General features: G+C 48.1%; 1 protein-coding gene across 1 annotated transcript in view; it reads right to left on the minus strand.

The window, feature by feature from the left end:
• The window catches only part of LOC134933611 (uncharacterized), a 77261-nt gene extending 66032 nt beyond the window's left edge, over positions 1–11229 (minus strand). Inside the window, exon 1 of the mRNA XM_063928950.1 lies at positions 11093–11229. The gene's annotated coding sequence lies outside the window, so the exon portion shown is untranslated. The remainder of the gene's footprint in view (positions 1–11092) is intronic.
• Between the last annotated feature and the right edge of the window lie 7096 nt (positions 11230–18325).

An 18325-nucleotide genomic window follows, 5' to 3' on the forward strand; every position in this document is an offset into this window, starting at 1 on the left:
ATTTTCTCTTACGTCCTAGAGGATGCTGGGGACTCCGTAAGGACCATGGGGATTATACCAAAGCTCCCAAACGGGCGGGAGAGTGCGGATGACTCTGCAGCACCGATTGAGCAAACAGGAGGTCCTCCTCAGCCAGGGTATCAAACTTATAGAACCTTGCAAAGGAGTTTGAACCTGACCAAGTAGCAGCTCGGCACAGCTGTAGCGCCGAGACCCCTCGGGCAGCCGCCCATGAAGAGCCCACTTTCCTAGTGGAATGGGCCTTGACCGATTTAGGTAACGGCAATCCCGCCGTAGAATGCGCCTGCTGAATCGTGTTACAGATCCATCGAGCAATAGTCTGCTTTGAAGCAGGGGCACCAATTTTGTTGGTTGCATACATGACAAACAGTGCTTCTGTTTTTCTGACTGTAGCCGTTCTGGACACGTAATTTTTCAAAGCCCTGACCACATCAAGGGACTCGGAATCCTCCAAGTCACGCGTAGCCACAGGCACCACAATAGGTTGGTTCATATGAAAGGATGAAACCACTTTTGGCAGAAATTGAGGACGGGTCCGCAATTCCGCTCTATCCATATGTAAAACCAGATAGGGGCTTTTATGTGACAAAGCCGCTAATTCCGACACTCGCCTAGCCGAAGCCAAGGCTAAAAACATGACCACCTTCCAAGTGAGATATTTCAACTGCACCGTTTTAAGTGGTTCAAACCAGTGCGACTTAATGAAACTTAACACCACGTTAAGGTCCCAAGGCGCCACCGGAGGTACAAAAAGAGGCTGAATATGCAGTACTCCCTTCACAAAGGTTTGTACTTCAGGGAGAGAGAGGCCAATCCCTTTTGAAAGAAAATGGATAAGGCCGAAATCTGAACCTTAATAGATCCTAATTTTAGACCCAAATTCACTCCAGTTTGCAGGAAGTGAAGGAAGCGGCCCAGATGGAATTCTTCCGTAGGAGCATTCCTGGCCTCACACCAAGAAACATATTTTCGCCATATACGGTGAAAATGTTTAGATATCACGTCCTTCCTAGCCTTTATTAGCGTAGGAATGACCTCATCCGGAATACCCTTATCCGCTAGGATCCGGCGTTCAACCGCCATGCCGTCCAACGCAGCCGCGGTAAGTCTTGGAATAGACAGGGCCCCTGTTGCAACAGGTCCTGTCTTAGAGGAAGAGGCCACGGATCTTCTGTGAGCATTTCCTGCAGATCCGGATAACAGGTCCTTCGTGGCCAATTTGGAACAATGAGGATTGTTCTCACTCCTCTTTTTCTTACTATTCTCAACACCTTGGGTATGAGAGGAAGAGGAGGAAATACATAGACCGACTGGAACACCCACGGTGTCACTAGGGCGTCTACAGCTACTGCCTGAGGGTCTCTTGACCTGGCGAAATACCTCTTTAGCTTTTTGTTGAGGCGGGACGCCATCATGTCTATCTGTGGCAGTCCCCACTGACTTGCAATCTGTGCGAAGGCTTCCTAAAGAAGTCCCCTCTTGGATGCAGGTCGTGTTTGCTGAGGAAGTCTGCTTCTCAGTTGTCCACTCCCGGAATGAACTGCTGAAAATGCGCTTACATGATTTTCCGCCCAGCTGAGAATCCTGGTGGCTTCTGCCATTTCCACTCTGCTCTTTGTGCCGCCTTGGCGGTTTACATGAGCCACTGCGGTGATGTTGTCTGACTGGATCAGAACCGGTAGGTTGCGAAGCAATGTCTCAGCTTGCCGAAGGGCGTTGTATATGGCCCTCAGCTCCAGGATGTTGATTTGAATACAAGTTTTTTGACTTGACCCAAAGACCTTGGAAGTTTCTTCCCTGTGTGACTGCAACCCAACCTCGGAGGCTCGCGTCCGTGGCTACCAGAACCCAGTCCTGGATGGCGAACCTGCGACCCTGCAGAAGGTGAGCACTCTGCAGCCACCATAGGAGAGACACCCTGGCCCTAGGGGACAGGGTGACTAACTGATGCATCTGTAGATGTGATCCGGACCACTTGTACCGTAGATCCCATTAGAAGGTCCTCGCATGGAACCTGCCGAAGGGAATGGCCCCGTAAGATGCCACCATCTTTCCCAGGACCCGAGTGCAGTGATGCACTGACACCTGTTTTGGCTTAATAGGTTTTTTTACCAGAGTCATTAGTTCCTGGGCCTTCTCTATCGGAAGATAAACCCCTTTCTGGTCCGTATCCAGAATCATACCCAAGAAGGGCAGACGAGTCATAGGAACCAACTGTGACTTCGGGATATTGAGAATACAGCCGAGTTGCTGTGACACCTTCAGCGAAAGTGACACGCTGTTTAACAACCTTTTGATCTTGCCCTTATTAGAAGATCGTCCAAGTATGGGATAATTGTGACTCCTTGCTTGCGTAGGAGCACCATCATTTCCGCCAATTACCCTGAAATTGGTAATGACAATACTGTACCGCAATTCTCAGGTACGCCTGATGCGGTGGATAAATGGGAACATGAAGGTATGCAGACTTTATGTCTAGATACACCATAAAATCCCCCCCTTCCAGGCTGGCGATGATCGCTCTGAGCGATTCCACCTTGAATTTGAACCTTTTCAAGTATAAGTTCAGAGATTTTAATTTTAAAATAGGTCTGACCGAACCGTCCGGTTTCGGGACTACAGCCAAGGTTGAGTAATATCCCCTTCCTTGTTGAAGGAGGGGAACCTCGAGTACCACCTGTTGGAGATACAATGTGTGAATTGTATTTAATATTATCTCCCTTTCTGGGAGAGAAGCCGGTAGGGCCGATAAGGAAAACCGGCGAGGAAGCACCTCTTCGAATTCCAGCTTGTAACCCTGAGAAACAATTTCTATTGCCCAGGGATCCACCTGTGAGTGAACTCAGATGTGGCTGAAGAGTCGAAGACGCGCTCCCACTAGGGCGGACTCCCTTAGCGGAGAACAATACAAAACAACCAATACTAAATCTAGCGCTCTGTCACTCCAATCAATATGCTGCCTGTAACATAGGGCTACTCAGAACATCTGATGAAGCCGCTGAGCCCGGAGGGAGGCGGGGAAACGTGTCAATTACTCATCTAATTGCTGTTCATACCACTACATCCGGAGATCTCGATAACCAGCACTAACGCTCCAGGAACTCTTCACCTTTATTTACGATCCCCCAGAGATGACTGCACGATAAAGGTTGAAAGCACCAGCAGCCGGGGAGGATATTTTCGGTGAAAGAATCCACAAATAGGAGTGGTGAGATCGTACTGCATAAATGTCTGGCCAGACACGCTTTTAGAGGAAGCATTGGCTCATATTATCAACAGGCTGTGGCTATATAAATGGGACAGCGTAAAAACCCACATTTAATGTGAGGAACAACCCTATTTCATTTTCTTCACAAAAGTGACTGTTAAATAGTCTCACAGAAAAGAACTGTGTGTGCTATTTAGCCTCAGTAAACATCGGATATGTTACATTTTAACCACTACAACAGGTGTTATTAAGAATTTCAAGTGGATATAGAGTAATTTGTTATAATATATGTTACACACAGTTCATATGTGAATTGATTATTGTAATGGTATATTGACCGGCCGGTGGTATAAATTGCATATTTTTTATATATATATATATATATATATATGTTTTAATAAAAAACCTTTTTAAATTCTAATCCATATGCGCTGTAACACTAGTTTCTTTGTCCCTTAGCGGAGCCCCAGCGTCATGCGGTTGTCACAACTGAGGGCTGGTGCTGACCAGGGGGAAGCCTCAGTTGTAGGGGCTGAGGTATATGTGTACCTGGGAGGCAGTACAGGGTTCTTGGACATGCAGGGAACCTTTAGAACAAATGCCCGAAGGCGTGACCACGACAACAAGGGAAAGTTCAAAGGTTTTATTAAACACAGTTCAGAGGAATACTGATGACTTGGTACTGGTAATAGGAAACACAGTTCAGAGAAATACTTGGGATCGATGACGGAACACCGATGGTGACTTGGAATCGATGACGGAACACCGATGGTTACTTTGGGATCGTTGGTAAGCTTTGAGTGAAGCTGGGGTTCGCAGATAGAAATACACTATTGTACTTAGAAGCACAGGTGAAGCATGAAGTGATGCTGGGGATCGCTGGAGAAGAAGCTGGAGAATGGCTGCTGGGAAGCCGGAGTTCAGACACAGGTGAATCAGGGTAGACTGTAGAGGGTTAATCACTGGAGTGTCGGGTTACACTGCAGAGTATAATCACCAGGGAGTCCGGCTGTACTGCAGAGAAAGTCCATGGGAGAACTGCACACTGGAATCACTGAAGACAATTGAAGCACTGACCTCTTTCCACCCCAGGAACAGGATATTTATACCTGCTGGGAAGCAGGGATTGGCTGGCTGATTAACCAGAGACCAGAGTGCAGCTGCTGTGTAATCAGGCTGAGAGCAGAGTGCAGCTGATAGGCTGAAAGGTAACATGTGATTAGGAAAACATGGCTGCGCCCATGGTAGCTTTTGGAGGGAAAGATTGTTTGTAACTTGAATGTGAGCTTTAACCATGAAGCTGCCAGAATCACAGTAAAGAGATTTGAGACAATGAGATGCAGCGTACTGCACACAGACAGTGCAGATGGAATCCAGGCTTGGAACACTGGGACAGTCTCAGGAGGCATTTGGAAGGTAAATACTGATAAGGAATTACCTAGATCGTGACAGCGGTGGATTTAGTAGAGGCCGGGGAGGACTTCTGTTCCTGGGAACTAGCTGTGCCCTGTGCCCTTACCTCTGGTAAGAAAGGACGCTCCTCGTACTTTCATGTTTTTCTGAGACCGAAACGACTGCATTTGATAATGTCGTGCTTTCTTAGGCTGTGAGGGAATATAAGGCAAAAGATCAGATTTACCAGCTATAGCTGTGGAGACCAGGTCCGAGAGCCCTTCTCCACACAATTCCTCACCCTTGTAAGGTAAAACCTCCATATGCCTCTTTTAGTCGGCATCACCTGTCCATTGCATGTTCCACAGGACACGTCTAGCAGGAATCGACATAGCGTTGACTCTAGAACCCAGTAGACCAATGTCTTTTTGGGCCTGTCTTATATATAAGACAGCATCTTTTATATATCCTAGGGTCAATAACATGGTATCCTTATCTAGGGTTTCAATCTCCGCTGATAAGGTATCTGTCCACGCTGCTACAGCGCTATAAACCCATGCCGATACAATCGCCGGTCTGAGTAGTGTACCAGAATGTGTGTAAATGGACTTCAAAGTACTTTTCTGCATGCAATCTGCAGGATCCCTGAGGGTAGCTGTATCTTGGTATGTCAGCGCTACCTTTTTTGGTAAACGTGTCAACGCCTTGTCCACCCTAGAGGAGGATTCCCATCGTATCCTGGCCCTAGCCGGGAAAGGATACACCATGAGAATTCTTTTGGGAAACTGCAGTTTCTTGTCTGGAGATTCCCGCTCTTTTTCACACAATTCATTTGGTTCATGAGAGGGGGGAAATGTTACCTCAGCTTTCTTCCCCTTAAACATGTGTACCCTCGTGTCAGGGACAGATGGGTTTTCAGCATACTTACCGACAATCTGGCAGCCCCCTCCGGGAGGAGGCAGCCGGGTCGGAGCAGCAAGGGTGTGGAGATGCGGCTTGATGACGCTTAGGGGCGGGGTTGGGGGCGTGGTTGCACGATCACGTCATCGTGGCCCCGCCCCCTGTCTAGCAATGCCGTTAATATTGGCATTGCAAGGCAGGGGGCGGGGCCAGGATGGCGCAAATCGTGTCATCTGACTCCCGGACCGCGCACTTTGAACTGCGCCGCCGGGGGTTATGTAGGTGATGCGGGTGGGTTGCGGCTGGTGGGCACTCGTCCGGGAGACTAGCCTTTTCTTCCGGGGGGCCGGGAGCGCCACCCGATTTTCGGGAGCCTCCCGGCCATTCAGGGAGAGTAGGTAAGTATGGTTTTCAGTGATATGCAAAACATCTTTTATTACAATAATCATATATTGAATACTTTTCTGCCAGTTTTGGCTGTAACTCTGCATCATCTTAGTCGACACTGGAGTCAGACTCCGTGTCGGTATCAGTGTCTATTATTTTGGATAGTGGGCGTTTTGAGACTCTGAAGGTCCCTGCGACATAGGGACAGACATGGGTAGATTCCCTGTCTGTTCTCTAATCTTTTGTGCAATAAATTTACCTCAGCACTTAATTCCACATATCCAGTCAGGTGTCGGCGTTGTCGACGGAGGCACCACACACACACATTTGCTCCATCTCCTCCTTAGGAGAGCCTTTTGCCTCAGACATGTCGACACACATGTACCGACACACCACACACTCAGGGAATCCTCTTATCTGAAGACAGTTCCCCCACAAGGCCCTTTGGAGAGACATAGATGGTCATTCCGAGTTGTTCGCTCGCAAGCTGCTTTTAGCAGCTTTGCACACGCTAAGCCGCCGCCTACTGGGAGTGAATCTTAGCTTATCAAAATTGCGAACGAAAGATTAGCAGAATTGCGAATAGACACTTCTAAGCAGTTTCTGAGTAGCTCCAGACTTACTCGGCATCTGCGATCAGTTCAGTCAGTTTCGTTCCTGGTTTGACGTCACAAACACACCCAGCGTTCGCCCAGACACTCCTCCGTTTCTCCAGCCACTCCCGCGTTTTCCCCAGAAACGGTAGCGTTTTTTCACACACTCCCATAAAACGGCCTGTTTCCGCCCAAAAACACCCACTTCCTGTCAATCACATTACGATCACCAGAACGAAGAAAAAAACTCGTAATGCCGTGAGTAAAATTCCTAACTGCATAGCAAATTTACTTGGCGCAGTCGCACTGCGGACATTGCGCATGCGCATTAGCGACTATTCGCTCAAAAAAATAACGAGCGAACAACTCGGAATGACCCCCATAGAGAGAGTATGCCAGCACACACCCAGCGCTAATACCCCAAGAAAAAACACACAATGTGTTTACCCAGTAGCGCTGTAATACTATTATTTGCTGCCAATTATGTGCCCCCCCCCCCTCTCTCTCTGAAACCCCCTTTCACCGTGGATAAGCAGGCGAGAGTCCAGGGAGCTTCCTCTCAGCTGTGCTGTGGAGAAAATAGCGCTGGGGAGTGCTGAGGGAGAAGCCCCGCCCCCTCGGTGGTGGGCTTCTGTCCCGCTTAAATATAATAAAAACTGGCGGGGGCTCTTTATATATACAGTGCCTAGCTGTATATGTATCTCTTTTGCCAGAAATGAGGTTTATATTGCTGCCCAGGGCGCCCCCCCCCCCTGCGCCCTGCACCCTTACAGTGACTGCCGTGTGTGAGGTGTGTGGGAGCAATGGCGCACAGCTGCACGGCTGTGCGTTACCTCACTGAAGATCATGAAGTCTTCTGCCGCCTCTGAAGTCTTTTCTTCTCATACTCACCCGGCTTCTATCTTCCGGCTCTGTGAGGAGGACGGCGGCGCGGCTCCGGGATGAACTCCAGGGTGAGACCTGTGTTCTGACTCCCTCTGGAGCTAATGGTGTCCAGTAGCCTAAGAAGCAGAGCCTTGAAACTCACAGAAGTAGGTCTGCTTCTCTCCCCTCAGTCCCTCGATGCAGGGAGTCTGTTGCCAGCAGGCTCCCTGAACATAAAAAAACCTAACAAATATACTTTCTGACAAGAAACTCAGGAGAGCTCCCTGAAAGCACCCAGTCTCCACTGGGTACAGTATCAAACTGAGGTCTGGAGGAGGGGCATAGAGGGAGGAGCCAGTGCACACCAGATCTTAAGTCTTTCTTAAAGTGACCATGTCTCCGGCGGAGCCCGTCTATCCCCATGGTCCTTACGGAGTCCCCAGCATCCTCTAGGACGTAAGAGAAAACGGGGGTTGGGATGCGAAGCCCTGCCTCCTTCCCAAAAAGCCCGCCCCTTTTTCGGACCCCAAGTGCCGGAAAACGGATGACGGGGCATGAAGCCTCGCCCCTCCAGTGACACCCTCCCCCTTACCACGAAGCTCTGGCCCTTTTTTTTTTTACCGCTGCACTGGGTGTCCAGAGGGTAAGAGACGCCTCTGGTGCCTTGCCACTACCGGAAAACTGAGGCAGCACGCCCCCGCCGGCCTCCCTAATCCCTCCCCGCGAACGCCTGTCACTGAGGCAGAGGCGTTCACATTTTAGAAAAGAGATTGCAGGACCCGTTCTGCATATGCGCAGTCCCCGAACATCTGCAAAATGCTTTTGCGATCCTTACTGAATTAGACCCTCTGGGGTATATTTACTAACATTCGTAATTCTCCCGATTTGGTGGGAGAATAATCATGAATGACATCGAAAGTGTAAAACTGCAACTTTTTGAATTTATTACGACTAATTTACTAAGCTGCCGTATTCTGCATTTTCGGGTTTTCCGATGTCGATGTCATTCGTGTTTTTTTTTAGTTTTTTACGGCAGTGATTAGCAAAACACTGCCGACTTTTTCTAAATGAATCTCGGCCGGATCTGTGTGATCCGTGCTGGTGTTAATTTTTTTTTTTTTTTTTTTTTTTTTTAGATAAGCACTGTAAAACTGTTAAAAAAATTGCGTGGGGTCCCCCCTCCTAAGCCAAACCAGCCTCGGGCTCTTTGAGCCGATCCTGGTTGCAGAAATATGGGGGGGAAAATGACAGGGGTTCCCCCATATTTAAGCAACCACCATCGGGCTCTGCGCCTGGTCCTGACCGAAAGTGACCTCACCGCTGAGCAGAAAGTTCCCACCATTGGTTACAATGGAGCGCATAGGCGCTACATTGTAACACTGCCGTGTGCCGCCTGTCAGTCAGTACAGGAGCACACAGCCGATCAGGAGGGTGCTACAACGTGGCGCTCCCTGATTGGCTGAAGAAACCCACTTAGACAGAAGTCAGAGTGGGTTTCTGGCATTCGGGGAAAGGGGGCCCATGTGAAAACATGGGTCCCCTTTCAGTGCGTGGCTCGGGTCTCCGTTTTTTTATTTTAATCAAGTACGTGGATTACAAAAGGATTATCCGAGGAGCCTGGTACCCTGGATCTGGTGAGTATAATTTATTCAACAGGTACCCCATGGATTCTACTGGACAAGAGGACCAACCTGCGTGTGAACATAAGGTAAGTATGTATGTATGTTTGTGTGGATGGATGTAATAAAACTTTACTTTCAAGGTGTGTGTGTATTGTCTTTTTTGGGGTATTTTTTTAGTAGTAGTACTACAGGTACCAGCGGGCCCGTTTTTCCGCCGCATGCTGGTACTTGTGGTTCTCCAAGTACCAGCATGCGGGGGAGGCTTGCTGGGCCTTGTAGTACTGCTACTAAAACCAATATCTTACACTTTTACAAAAAGGCTATCAGCCCCCCATCCGCAGCCTATTGGATGGGGGGGACAGCCTCGGGCTTCACCCCTGGCCCTTGGGTGGCTGGGGGGGGGACCCCTTGATTGAAGGGGTCCCCACTCCCCCAGGGTACCCCGGCCAGGGGTGACTAGTTGGAATTTTGATGCCACGGCCGCAGGGCACTATATAAAAGTGACCCCCGGCTGTGGCATTATCTGTCCAGCTAGTGGAGCCCGGTGCTGGTTTTAAAAATACGGGGGACCCCTACGCTTTTTGTCCCCCGTATTTTTGGAACCAGGACCAGACGCAGAGCCCGATGCTGGTTGCTTAAATATGGGGGAACCCCTGTCATTTCCCCCCCCATATTTCTGCAACCAGGATCGGCTCAAAGAGCCCGAGGCTGGTTATGCTTAGGAGGGGGGACCCCACGCAATTTTTTTTCAAAAAATTAACACTTTCCCACCCCTTCCCACTGATATACATGCACGGATCTCATGGATCCGTGCATGCCTATCCAATCACGGCTCAAAAAAGCAGGTCTGTTTTTTTTTAGCACTTTTTTACGAGTTGTATTTTTTCACGGCAGTGTTTTTTTTTTTTTTTTTGCTTTGCACTTCTTAGTAAATGACCGAGATTCATACTTAAACAGCCGCGTTTTGACCGATGGTGTATTCATTCGTATTTTTTTTGTTGGACTTCAAAAAAAATACAAATGCCCTCATCACTGCCGAGATTTGAGTTTAGTAAATGACCGAGATGACACTTTGAAGAAAAAACGGCATCTCGGTCAAAATCGGGACCTTAGTAAATATACCCCACTGTCTGTTACTTGCTCTGTTGATAAAAAAAATTAAAGACCACTGATTCACACCAGCTATACAGTAACCAAAATAACGTGATAAAAAATGTAAATGGTTGAATTGTTATTATCCTTTATTTATATGGCGCCACAAGGGATTCACAGCGCCCATTAGAGTACATAAACAAATGACCAAAACAGCACTTACAGTTCAAGACGATATAGGACAAGTACACAAAACCAGGGGTTACGTGCGTATGGAGTATAAGATAGTGTAAGTATGAGAGGACCTGTACTTGCAAGCTTACAATCTAAAAGAATATTCACTTTATAATAACAAACAAGGTATGGGAGTACCTGTGTTTTACTATGGCTCATAAAATAAAATAAAACGTTGCCAAACACAGAAGTATTTTATCAGGGGACATGTACGAAGCAGTGATAAAAGTGGAGAAGTGAGCCAATGGAGAAGTTGCCCATGGCAACCAATCAGCTGACCTGTATACTTTTATAGTATGCAGGTTATAAATGTTACGTCAGTGCTGATTGGTTGCCATTGGCAACTTCACCATTGGCTCACCTGTCCACTTTTATCACTACAAAGTACATCTCCCCCTGAATTTGCAAATCTGATACTGCCCTAAAGACAGAAAATGCAATTTGGCATGACAGCGGTCAGATTAAACCCTGACATACACTGCACATTCCGTTCCTTCTCTGGGCCTGTCAGCCTGCACCTTGCCTGTTTCCGTGGCCTGTGATGTCATACCTAGGGGGCCACAGTTGGAAGCCCTGTTCCAAAACAGTCCGTGAAAAATGAGGATGTGTAAATAAAAAAATAAAAAAAATAAAAGAAAGAAAAAAGTACTGAAAAAAAAAAGGTAATTTTTCCAAGAAGAAATGGTTCTGCAAACAGCTGCTCAGAAAGTTGTTCTTTGTAAATATGACAGATTGTAAATAGAGAGCAGCTTAACCTCTATTTTTGGTCACATTCTTACCTTTCTGAATTTAGGAAGATACCAGATTGTACTCCTCACCACTGAGTCAAAGTAGGGGAGGGGGTCTCAAGAAAAGGGTCCTCCTCCTTACTACACTGTCCTGCATTCCGACACAGATACTCCCTAGCTTATTATTAACCACCAGACCATTTGGTGAGGGGAGGGGGATGTACAGAACTGCTGCCAAGCTTCCTAACATGGGCACAGGGGGGAGGGGGAGCTGGAAATGCTGTCTGCCTGGGGCATGTAATGGATCATAAATCATGGTTCAATACATTCGAAAGTTCACTTTCCAAGAACCTTTATGCTAAAGTTTGTATCAGCTGGATCTTGCAGTAACTATTTTATTACAATCCCTTATTTATACAGCACTGACCTCTTCTTCAGGTGTCTTTTTTTTCCTTTTTTCTTTTTAATAAAACACTAATTATTTTCTTTCTATTTTAGATAAAGCTTCACATGTCTAACTAATAACTACATGACATTTATTTATTATTATTCGCCGATTTGCCCTGGTGACTAACGTCTCTTAACACAGCAATAAGTGATATAGTTTCAGAGCAATTTATTATATTTGTTTTCATTGTTATTTCATTTAAATTCAGAGAATGTTTGTTCCAAAAAATTACAATCATTTGTCAGGCTGGCCAACTACGTCAGCCTTCCCTACACTGACTGACCCTGAGTACTGGCAGAAATTCAGGGGTCTCCCAGGCATTCTAGTAGAGTCGGCAGATGAGGATTATTTTAAAAAACATTCCTCATTTTTTAATGGGATTGCAGCTTTAATGACTTTAGACAAAAGCGGACGTATTGTTCTAGATCATACAGATGTGCGGCCAATTCAAAAGTTCTATCAGTTATGGAACGGCAAATGAGTACACAATAAACACACCGGTCACCCATACTCAGTCTAAGGGATAAACTTACTAACGGTCGCGCTCAACGGATTTTATTTAATTCAAATTGTTCGAAATCAATGTGATTCAGGGGCTAAATCATACACTTACTGACACGGGGGACATTTGCTAAGCAGTGATAAGAGCGGAGAAGTGAGCCAGTGGAGAGGTTTTCCCAACAACCAATCAGCAGCTCTGTATAATTTTATAGTATGCAAATTATAGATGTTACTTCAGTGCTGATTGGCTGCCATGGGCAACTTCTCCACTGGCTCACTTCTCCGCTCTTATCACTGCTTAGTAAATGTTCCCCTTAGCCCCTGAAACACATTGATTTTGATCTATTTAAAATCGATTGAACTCGGTCTTTAGTAAATTTATAGAAACATAGAATTTGACAGCAGATAAGAACCACTTGGCCCGTCTAGTCTGACGCATTAAAATTTACGCCTGATTATTGGATATAGTTGCATTATAAGGGTGTTTGCCTGTAAAGAAGTCTATGACAGATTAGTGGCAGTAACATCAAAGCCTTATTATTTTTATTACTGTACCAACATATTTTATATATATATATATATATATATATATATATACACATACATACAATATATATATATATATATATATCCTATATAATAGCCCTGTGATTCTGTGACTGGGTTTCTAATGCTGGGCGTGGCTAGGAGCTCTCATTGGGTTAGTGGCAGGTCTATCACACCCAGCCCACAGCTGATTGGGCGAGAAACGCCCTCCCACACAGGTTACATCCAATGGGAGGCTCTGCCCTTTGCCTGCTGTGTTTTCACAGAGCAGGATTAGCAATGGGACTGATGCAGCTGCAGCTCCAGCCCCACACCCCAAAATAGTCCCCCTGCATCTGCAGCAACATACCCTCCAACAATGTACACATAAACATTGATGCAAATTCGAAAAGGGGGCGTGGCCACGGGACCTGCGCCGTGGCCACGCCCCTTTTCCTATACTTTCAATGGAAGCTTGGAGAGTCAAAAAACGGTACAGACCATAAAAAAAAGGTACTGTACCTGCCAAAAAGGTGCAGCTGGTGGGTATGCCACTGCATCTGCAGCAAGTCTCTGCGCTGCAGATAGGGGAAAAAACATCCTTTTACTGCAGCGTCCTATGGGGGTCATTCCAAGTTGATCGCTAGCTGCATTCGTTCGCTGTGCAGCAATCAGGCAAAAACTCGGCACTTCTGCGCATGCGTATGCAGCGCAATGCGCACGTGCGGCGTACTATTACAACGAACAATGTAGTTTTACACAGGGTCTAGCGATGATGCTTTTCAGTCGCATAGGCAGCCGCAGAGTGATTGACAGGAAGAGGGCGTTTCTGGGTGTCAACTGACCATTTTCAGGGAGTGTTCGGAAAAACGCAGGCGTGGCTGGGCGAACGCAGGGCGTGTTCGTGACGTCAAATCAGGAACTGAATGGTCTGAAGTGATCGCAAGCACCGAGTAGGTCTGAAGCTACTCTGAAACTGCACAAAATTTTTTAGTACCCGCTCTCCGATCCCTTCGTTCCCACTTCTGCTAAGCTAAAATACACTCCCAGTGGCCGGCGGCTTATACCCCTTTCACATCGCACAAATAACCCGGTACCGACACGGCATATTGCCGTGTCGAACCGGGTCAGTGTGCGATGTGAAAGCACACTCGGCGATTTAGCGGGTCGCCTGACCCGGTAAATCAACCCGGTAAAAAAGAAGGGTTTTACCCGGGTTGATTACCGGGTCAGGTGCGGTGTGAATGGGAGCCGTGTCGATGCGACACGGTTCCCATTCACAAGATAGGGAGAGGCGGCGCAGGAGATGAGCTTATCTCCCGACGCCGCCTCCACCCCCGCCCCTGCTGCTGCTGCGGCCTCCGTTGTCATGGCAACCGACCCGGTATATTGCCGGGTCGGGAAGCCTGCAACGGAGCGCAAATGCCGGATCCCACCCGGTAAGTACACGTTTGTCTTACCGGGTAGGACCCGGCATTTGCGGTGTGAATGCAGCATTAGTGTTTGCACGGCTGCTAAAAACTGCTAGCGAGCGATCAACTCGGAATGACCACCAATGTCTTGCTGCCAGTCCACTTGCCCCCTCCGACTTCAACAATCTCCACTCCCTAGCCGCACCGCAGGTGGAACAAAAGCTGCTGCGGCCACCATAGATGTGTATGAAAGCGGCGCAGCGGAAGACTTTCATAGGCCTCCCTGCACCACATACTCTCTGAGCCCCGGAGCCTGCTCTGCGTGTGATGTCACAAAAGTGCCTCCCAGCCACAGCCGCACCCAGATCCCCAGAGGCCCTGACTCCGCAACACAGCACCTGGCCTGCTGGCCTGGAAGCCCCGAGATGGTTAATGTAGCGGATAGAGAGGGTGATATCGCGGAGGGTAATGTATGGAGGCTGAATCAATGTAAAAGGTGACAGTGCTGTGCACTGCAGTGGGTGTGCAGTCTGGCCCGGTGCTAGAGTGTTTGGTGCCCCCCTGCAAACTATAAATTTGCACCCTTGCATACTTTACAAACGCACAGCGCACATAATGACCCCTGTAGTAAAGACACTTACACATGTAATGCCCCCTGTACCAGAGACGCTTACACATGTCATGCCCCCCCTGTACCAGTGACGCTTACACAAGTAACACTCCCTGTAGCAGTGACAATTACACACGTAATGCCCCCTGTACCAGTGCCGCTTACACACATAACGCCCCCTGTACCAGTGACGCTTACACACGTAATGCCCCCCTGTACCAGTGACGCTTACACATGTAACGCCCCCCTGTACCAGTGACGCTTATACACATAATGCCCCCTGTACCAGTGACGCTTACACACGTAACACCCCCCTGTACCAGTGACGCTTATACACATAACGCCCCCTGTACCAGTGACGCTTACACACGTAATGCCCCCTATCCCAGTACCGTTTACACACATAACGCCCTCTGTACCAGTGCCGCTTACACACGTAACGCCCCCTGTAGCAGTGCTGCTTACACACGTAAAGCCCCCTGTACCAGTGTCGCTTACACACGTAATGCCCCCTGTACCAGTAACACTTACACACATTATGCAGCAGTCACACATACACACACACACACACACACACACACACACACACACACCAGACACATATATACAAACACACACACATACATACTGTACATACATTACACATATACACAGTCACACATATATACAGTATACACAGACACTGTATATACACACACACACACTCACTCTCTTTCCAGACACTTATCTAATGATGTCTGGCTGGCTGAAGCTGTAGCAGCTCATCCTCCTGCTGCAGCATGGTCCCGTGTAGCTCCGCCCCTTACTCCCATCTAGCTCCACCCACTTTGGCTCCCTCCCGGCCACTGAATGTCACACAGGGGAGGGGGAGAGGAGGTTTTGTGCTGCCGACGCCGAGGGGGAGAAAAGGTTTTGTGCTTCCGGCGCCACTGCATGTGTGACAGCAGCCGGCAGCAGCAGCAGGGATAGCAGCAGCAGCTCAGCACAGGGATGCAGAGCAGGGAGAACGTCTCTCCTTCCTGGAGCTTCCCTGCACTGCATCCCTTTGCTGAGCGGCTAGCGCCGGCCTTGTGTGTAGTGTCACTGACACTGCACAGCACTCTCACCTTTTACATTGATTCAGCCAGTCACTCAGTTCTGCCAGCCAGTCACTATTGTTAGCACCGGTGTCCCAACGCGCCACATTACAGGGAAGTAGACGCACTACATAAACTACAGCTCCCAGCAGCCCTTAGCACTGAAGCTTTCCTGCCCTTAGGGCTGCTGGGAGCTGTAGTTTATTGCGTACATCTTCTTCCCTGTAATGTGGTGCGTTGGGACACCGGCGCTAACAATAGTGACTGGCTGCTGTGCGAGTCTCCGGGAGAGCCACTGCCAAAGGGAGGACAGCAGCTTAGCTGCTGACAGGAGGAGAAGCAGGAGAAGCATTACCCGCCCCTCCCCCACTCACAGTACCTCCGGACCCCATCCGCGGCACCCCCGCACACCCCCTCCAGCACCCGCGATAGCTCCGGACCCCCTCCCCCACCCGCAGCAACCCATACCTCCCACCGCACCACCGCATCCACCCCTCCCCCACCCGCAGCCGCTCCAGACCACCATCCGCGGCACCCACGCACCCTCCCCTACCTGCGGCACCACCGCAACCGCCCCTCCCGTGGCACCCCAGGATCCCATCCGCCTCTTCCCCGCACCCCCTACTTCCCCAACCAAAGCACCTACTAGGTGATTCATCAGGCCCTGTGTGCGCTGTTCACGCCGTTGCAAGGGGCTTCAACCCCTTAACCATTGCACGCCCTTTGTCCGTGCAATATTTAACCACTCACACAATTATGATTGGATGTAATACTCCATATAATAAAAATATTGCACGCCGCAAGGGTTAAGGGGGCGTAGCCCCTTACGACGGTGTGAAGAGCGCCCGTAGGGCACGATGAATCACCTAGTATATATATATATATATATATATATATATATATAATATGCTCCGGGGTCTGGCACTCCATCAAAGTAGGTATAGCTGTCGCCGTTGCCCTCGCAACAATAAATGCATGTATATTCTCGGCGGCGCGGCACTCGGCTATATTGAAAAGAAAGGCACGGATAGCTTCTTGCTTGTCAACGTTTCAATGTATTTCACATTTTCATCAGGATGAAAAACAACATAAAACCACATACCTTTATACCTATACATCACCATGCGCACTGCTGGCGTGGGGGCCGGTACCAAACACCCGCCCTCAAGTTGCCCGATGCTGACGTCATCCAAAGACGACTGATCAGCTGTGCTCAAGCCATCACCATGGAAACTAAAAACAAAGCACAAGACATGCTGGTAAAAACTAATGCACAAACCTAGCACTAGAATGTGCCCGAAGTTATATACTTAATGCTGTTTACTTATGATACATTTGTTAACCTCTTGTAATAAAGTATCATTTTACACAAAACTTGCAATTATTCTCACACATACGTAACGTTTATGTGTCGTATACAGAGCCGGCCTTAGCTATAGGCAGGCTAGGCATTTGCCTAGGGCATCCAAGCATGTCTAGGGGCATCCAAGCATGTCCCTGCAGTATCTCATGCTGGGAGGGACAGTCCGCAAACTAACTGTTACTTTCCAAATGTATTCAATCAGTACTTGTATACACTGCTGTTTACATTTGTAAAAAAAAATGCACACTGTGCCTTAAACTTCCTCTGACATGCTTGAATGCCCCTGACTTGTGAGACCTCAGACAGACAGCAGAAGCCAAGTAAATGCAATTCCTGGACCTGTGACATTTTCACTGACTATATAAGGTTATTACTGGATGGCTTCTATAACACATGTGTATTTTGGAAGACTGCTTCACAGAAACCTGACATCACCTATACTGCTTGTGCACATAGGGGAGGGGGACCCTGTTATCCTGTGTCCCTTATCCCTGTGCAATTCCCAGGTGTCTGCAGGGACATAACATGGGCAATGTTCTCCCCACACTTTATTTCCTAGTCAGTCCATGCCGTAAAATTCCCCTGCCACCCAGCACTGTAACGTGGTCAGTAAGTTGCGTTGTGCTTTTCTATATGAAACATCAGTGCAGCGTGACTTTCGGACACATCAGACTGGAGGGCAGAGCATATCACTCCCACAGTATAAAGTAAAGGGCATGCAGTAACAGACACCAGCAAACACACTGAATAGTGAAGAGAATGGACAGTTTCTACATGTTTGATACTGGTCTTTTTGTATAACCAGCAAGTGTGGCAGTATCTGTGGCAGTATATGTGTATTATGGGCATTACTAATGTGGGGCATATGTGTAAGGTGCATTACTGTGTGGCATTATGTGTATTATGGGCATTACTAATGTGGGGCATATGTATAAGGTTCCTTTACGGTGTGGAATTATATGTATTATGGTCATTACTGTGTGGCATTGTGCAGAGTTGAACTGGCCCACAGGGTAACCCCCCGGTGGGCCCCACTACCTGAGCGTTGCAGGTACAGATGCAGAACTAGCGGCGGAGCTAGGGGGCACCAGACAAAATTTTGCCTAGGGCATCAAATTGGCTAGGGCCGGCTCTGGTCGTATACAAATGATCTAACACAGTAAACTCCACTATCTTAAGGCTGCATATGATATGCTTTCATTAAGACCTCTAGGGCTAACTACATCAAGACGGTGGATCCACTGTGCCCCACGACGCAGCAATTGGAGACCCCTATTGCCGCCACGAATATCCTCTGGAATGGTGTCTATCATTCTGTAGCGTAAGGTATTAAGCTGATGTTTACTCTC

The sequence above is a fragment of the Pseudophryne corroboree genome, chromosome 6, assembly GCF_028390025.1.
Source record: "Pseudophryne corroboree isolate aPseCor3 chromosome 6, aPseCor3.hap2, whole genome shotgun sequence".
NCBI lineage: Eukaryota > Metazoa > Chordata > Amphibia > Anura > Myobatrachidae > Pseudophryne > Pseudophryne corroboree.